Source organism: Mesoplodon bidens (assembly GCF_964165515.1).
Source record: "Mesoplodon bidens genome assembly, chromosome: X".
NCBI lineage: Eukaryota > Metazoa > Chordata > Mammalia > Artiodactyla > Ziphiidae > Mesoplodon > Mesoplodon bidens.
This window is the reverse complement of record NC_138163.1, coordinates 142,810,175-142,816,029: the sequence shown is the minus strand read 5'-3', so window position 1 is coordinate 142,816,029 and position 5,855 is coordinate 142,810,175. Positions and strand designations below refer to the sequence as shown.

Genomic DNA, 5,855 nt, shown 5'->3' with positions numbered 1-5,855 from the left:
GGATGGGCTGGAATTACTGGACCAGGAATTTACAACACTATGATGAACGTGCCAAGGGCCCTGATGGATTTAGTAGACAGCATGCAAGGACGGATGGGCAAGGCAAGCAGAGTGGAAATCCCGAGAAAGAACCAAAAAGACTGCTAGAGAGATCACAAGCGCTCTGGCAGAAATGACGAGCGCCTCTCATGGGCCTGCTGGTAGACTGGACTCGGCAGAGAAAGGATCCCGGAGTCTGAGCATATGACAACACGGAAAATTAAACACGCCTGCTCTGCAAAGACGTCATCAGCGGACTGAGAAGTTAAGCCACAGACCTAGGAGAAAATACGTACAAAACACGCATCCATAAGCACTGGTATCCAAATATAAAAACAATTCTTAAAGTTCAGCAATAAGGAAACAACCTACTACAACGTGGGCCAGAGGCCGTAACAGACACCTCACCAAAAAGATATACTGATGGCAAATGAGCGTGTGACAAGATGCTCCACGTCCTCTGTCATCAGGGAAATGCAAACTAAAACAGCAATGAGGCACCACCACACACCTATCAGAACAGCCGGAATCCACAATCCTGACAACACGAAATGCCGACAAGCATGTGCAGCACCCCCCCCCCACGCATCGCTGGGAGGGACGCAAGATGGTACGGCCACGTTGGAGGATGGTCTGGCAGTTTCTTACAAAGCTAAACACACGCTTACCACACAATCCGGCTCTCACTCTGATCCCTGGAAGATCCTGCCCACTGTCAACGGACTTACAACTGTCCCCACTTCGTCGTTCTCAGAGTCTGGAGGACATCCACTGAGAGGGACGTCAGCGCACAGCAGTCACACGGGGGCCGCGTCGCCCCCGAGACGCCCAGGGATGGGGCCCGAGTCCCATCCTCCTCACCGGGGGCTATAGCCCTCCGCGAGCACCCAGTCTCGCCGGGTCGGCAAGCGGGTTCTCCTAGCGCACCCCGCCCAGCCCCGGCGGGCCCACTCCTCACCGCAGTTTGTGTAGCCCACCACGGAGACCACAGGGATCTCCCGCCGCCTCCGCTGCGGGCCCAGGAGAAGCCTCTTCCGGCGGAGTCTGTCCAGGGCCTTCCGAATCTTCGCTTCCTTATCTTTCAGGAGGCGCTGCTGCCCCTGCAGGAAAGACTCTCCTAGAAACATGCAAGATGGCAAGATGTCAGTGGGCAGACACGAAAGGCGCAAGAGACACGGGGGTGCCTGCGGGGGACGTGGACAGGCTCCCTCTTGGGGCTGCAGGGACCCCCCTCCCCATCCCAGCCTGCTCCCCTGTACACTTGGCCCCCACACCTTCTGTCCTGAGACAGCTCTGCCCAGCGCGAGGCGGCCTGGCACTTCTGCCCTCTGAGGTCACCTGGGCTCCCCTTTACCCAGGAGGAAGAGGCCAAGGGGAGAGCCTCAGAAGGGCCCCCATGATACCCACAGCGGGCTGAGTGGTGCCCCAAAGATGTGTCCACACCCTGACCCCCAGGACCTACAAATGGGGCCTTATTAAGAAACAGGGTCTCTGCAGGTGTGATGCAGGGAAGGGTCTGAGATGAGGTCCTCCTGGAGGAGGGTGGCCCTACGTCCAATGACAGGGTCCTTCTAAGAGACAGAAGAGGAGAGACACAGAGGAGAAGCCACGTGAAGATAGAGGCAGAGACGGGAGGGACGCGGCCACGAGCCCAGGGACGCCCGGAGCCCCCAGAAGCTGGAAGGGGCGGGAAGGACCCTCCCCTGGAGCCTCCAGAAGGAACCAGCCCCTGTAACTCCTTGATCTGCTCTGCGGGACTCACGGAGGATCAATGTCTGTGGTTTTAAGGCACCGGTTCGTGGTCCTTCGTTACGGCCGCACCAGGGAAACACCTTGACACCCTCCTTTGACTGTGACCACGGACGAGGCCCCAGCAGGACCTCTGAGGGACGTCGTCCCCTTTGTAGGGGTGGTGGCCACGACACCCGCCCTTCTGAGCTCCCGGTGACAAGACGTCAGACACTGTACCTGACCCCGTGACGTTGCGGGAGTCCCGCCCTCGGCCGCCCAGGTGGGCAACGTGGTTTTTCAGGCAGGACCTGGCGTGGAAATGGGTCGGCGCAGGAGACGGGGGCACGTGCCCGTGGGAGGCTGGCACAGAGCCCTGGGTGGGGAGTGGGCATCTAGACAGGAAGAACAGGCTCGCTCGGGACCTCCCCGCCGCGTGGGCCTTCACGGGCGGGGACGCAGGGTCCCTTGCTGGGTGGCGCTCCTTGTGGGCCGCGTGCCCTGGTAGGTGTGCCGCTTGGCCACGTCCCCACTGGCCACATTCCACCCTCACCACCCTGGCAACACTCCAGGTAGGGAAAGCAAGAAGGGGTCCAAGGAGGGTTCCGTCTGCCCCGAGCCCAGGCTCTGCAGGTACCTGAGCAGGGGGAGCTCGGCCAGTGCCACCTGCAGCCGGGCCTCCTCGGTGCGGGCGCTGCAGCGGAAAATATTAAGAACCACCGTGAATCGGTCGAACACCCGCACGCCCCAGGCGGCTTCCACTTCTTTCTAGAAGATGGAGTGCGAGGGAGGGGACCTGTGGTGACCCCAGGCCCGTGGAGACCTGTGTCCTCACGGGGACACTGACCCACTCCCTCAGCCGCCGTGGGCGGGAAACAGCGAGCTTCTGAGGTACCTTGGTGGCTGCAGCCATCCTCTCCGCATTCAGGAAGACGGCGGTGATTTCCGGGGACCCTCTGATTTTCTCTAGGAAAAGAGGTTGGCCTCTCAGAGGCCTGCATGCCCACGATGTCTGTCTGGGGACCCTGCACTTTGGCCGTGTTCGCCGGACACCCCGAGCCTCTGAGCACAGTATTTGTCAAGTGTGGGTCGGGGAGGACCGGACCGGGTCCCTCGTCAGGGGAGTAGATCTCACACACATGGGGGTCCCGTGACCCCACGGGGACTGAGTGCCCGTTAGACAACAGATGGGCGGTGAGCGCCCCCCTTGGCACGTCTCCGGCTCTGAGCTGTGAGCTAGACATGGGTTTGGGGCGGGGACGTCGGGGTCCATGGAAGGCAGGGGTCACACGCAGGACCCCCTCCGCCGGGCACTGGCGGGGCGTGGGCTGGGCTGGGCTGGGGCGCGGGGCTGGCGTGCGCCCGACTCTCACAGGTCCCGCCTGTGTCCTGGGGCCTCGTTTGAATTCTCACGCGGGCGTGGTGGCTTTTGCCGTCTCATCCAAGTTCCTGTGAGGCCCAGAGGGACGGCCATGCTTGCTCTGTTTCTGGGAGGGTGATGGGGACACGTGTGCTGGACTCACCTGTCAGGCGCTCCAAGGTCCCTCTGCCGAAGATGAGCTTCCGGTCTGGCGTTTTGGTGGGCACCACCATCGTGTCCACCACCGACCAGCCATCCAGCGTGCGCCCCAAGCCCCACGGGAGGCCAGCCCCCCATCCCGTCCCCACGCCCCCGCCCCCTGGGAGGCCACCCTCGCACAGAGTCTCAGAGCCGCGGCCCCTCTGTGGCGCCCCTGCTTCGCTGTCTGTCCCCACTCCCCGGACACCTGGGTGCTGCCGTCTCTGGGGTCACCTGACCCTCCTCAGGGCACAGCCAGGACACAGGCCAGAGGCTCGGGAGTAGGGGCCGGGCAGGGCCTGAGGCCACAGAGCAGGGTCCCCCCATTCTCTGGGCTGTGCGGGGGTCCCCATCTTCTGGGACATGGGGGGTGGGGTCTCCCCATCCTCTGGGACATAGGGGGCGGGGTCCCCCATTCTCTAGGCCAAGGGGAGGCGGAGTCTTCTTGGGTGTGACTCCCCATGGGCCCGCCAGCTCGTCCCACCTCCTCCAGCTGCTGGTCGCTCAGGTCAGCAGGTGCTTGGTCACGCCTGACCTCCGTCCTTCAGCTGCAGGTCTGACCCAGCAGTAATCCCTGCAGGTGCTGTCTCTCCCGATCCCAGGTGCCGCGGCCCCAGCTCCGTGGTGAGAGCCTGCGCGGGGGCCAGCGGCCTCCCTCCTGCTGCGCTGCACAGCTGCTCGCTTGGGGGTCTGGCACCCCGCAACCCCACCCCGAAGGCCAGGGTTAGGATTCGGTGGGGATGGAAACGGAGAAGCACTTGTGCAGGTGACAGCCCAGGGGCACAGGCACCGTAAGGCACTGAACCCTGATCCCAGGACCACAGCAGGCTTCCCCTCCCCCACACATCAGCCCCTCCCCACAAAGGTCCACTTACAGCAGTTCCTTTCACCTCGTGCATCACGTCCAGCTATCGAGAAAAAATTACCAGGCGCACCAAAAGGCAACCCGAAGAGACACAGCAAGCGTGAGAACCAGACGTGCCAGGGATGCTGGAATTACTGGACCAGGAATTTACAACAACTATGATGAACGTGCCAAGGGCCCTGATGGATTTAGTAGACAGCATGCAAGGACGGATGGGCAAGGCAAGCAGAGGTGGAAATCCCGAGAAAGAACCAAAAAGACCTGCTAGAGATCACAAGCGCTCTGGCAGAAATGACGAGCGCCTCTCATGGGCCTGCTGGTAGACTGGACTCGGCAGAGAAAGGATCCCGGAGTCTGAGCATATGACAACACGGAAAATTAAACACGCCTGCTCTGCAAAGACGTCATCAGCGGACTGAGAAGTTAAGCCACAGACCTAGGAGAAAATACGTACAAAACACGCATCCATAAGCACTGGTATCCAAAATATAAAAACAATTCTTAAAGTTCAGCAATAAGGAAACAACCTACTACAACGTGGGCCAGAGGCCGTAACAGACACCTCACCAAAAAGATATACTGATGGCAAATGAGCGTGTGACAAGATGCTCCACGTCCTCTGTCATCAGGGAAATGCAAACTAAAACAGCAATGAGGCACCACCACACACCTATCAGAACAGCCGGAATCCACAATCCTGACAACACGAAATGCCGACAAGCATGTGCAGCACCCCCCCCCCACGCATCGCTGGGAGGGACGCAAGATGGTACGGCCACGTTGGAGGATGGTCTGGCAGTTTCTTACAAAGCTAAACACACGCTTACCACACAATCCGGCTCTCACTCTGATCCCTGGAAGATCCTGCCCACTGTCAACGGACTTACAACTGTCCCCACTTCGTCGTTCTCAGAGTCTGGAGGACATCCACTGAGAGGGACGTCAGCGCACAGCAGTCACACGGGGGCCGCGTCGCCCCCGAGACGCCCAGGGATGGGGCCCGAGTCCCATCCTCCTCACCGGGGGCTATAGCCCTCCGCGAGCACCCAGTCTCGCCGGGTCGGCAAGCGGGTTCTCCTAGCGCACCCCGCCCAGCCCCGGCGGGCCCACTCCTCACCGCAGTTTGTGTAGCCCACCACGGAGACCACAGGGATCTCCCGCCGCCTCCGCTGCGGGCCCAGGAGAAGCCTCTTCCGGCGGAGTCTGTCCAGGGCCTTCCGAATCTTCGCTTCCTTATCTTTCAGGAGGCGCTGCTGCCCCTGCAGGAAAGACTCTCCTAGAAACATGCAAGATGGCAAGATGTCAGTGGGCAGACACGAAAGGCGCAAGAGACACGGGGGTGCCTGCGGGGGACGTGGACAGGCTCCCTCTTGGGGCTGCAGGGACCCCCCTCCCCATCCCAGCCTGCTCCCCTGTACACTTGGCCCCCACACCTTCTGTCCTGAGACAGCTCTGCCCAGCGCGAGGCGGCCTGGCACTTCTGCCCTCTGAGGTCACCTGGGCTCCCCTTTACCCAGGAGGAAGAGGCCAAGGGGAGAGCCTCAGAAGGGCCCCCATGATACCCACAGCGGGCTGAGTGGTGCCCCAAAGATGTGTCCACACCCTGACCCCCAGGACCTACAAATGGGGCCTTATTAAGAAACAGGGTCTCTGCAGGTGTGATGC

At 61.2% G+C, this 5,855-nt stretch overlaps 1 long non-coding RNA gene across 1 annotated transcript; it reads right to left on the bottom strand.

Moving 5' to 3' along the window:
• Positions 1-2,678: 2,678 nt before the first annotated feature.
• LOC308609608 lies at positions 2,679-5,527 on the bottom strand. The gene is made up of 3 exons (XR_014014317.1): positions 5,308-5,527; positions 5,018-5,120; positions 2,679-4,626 (listed from the first exon to the last, which is right to left on the bottom strand). It is a non-coding gene; the product is annotated as an uncharacterized lncRNA (long non-coding RNA).
• Positions 5,528-5,855: the final 328 nt, after the last annotated feature.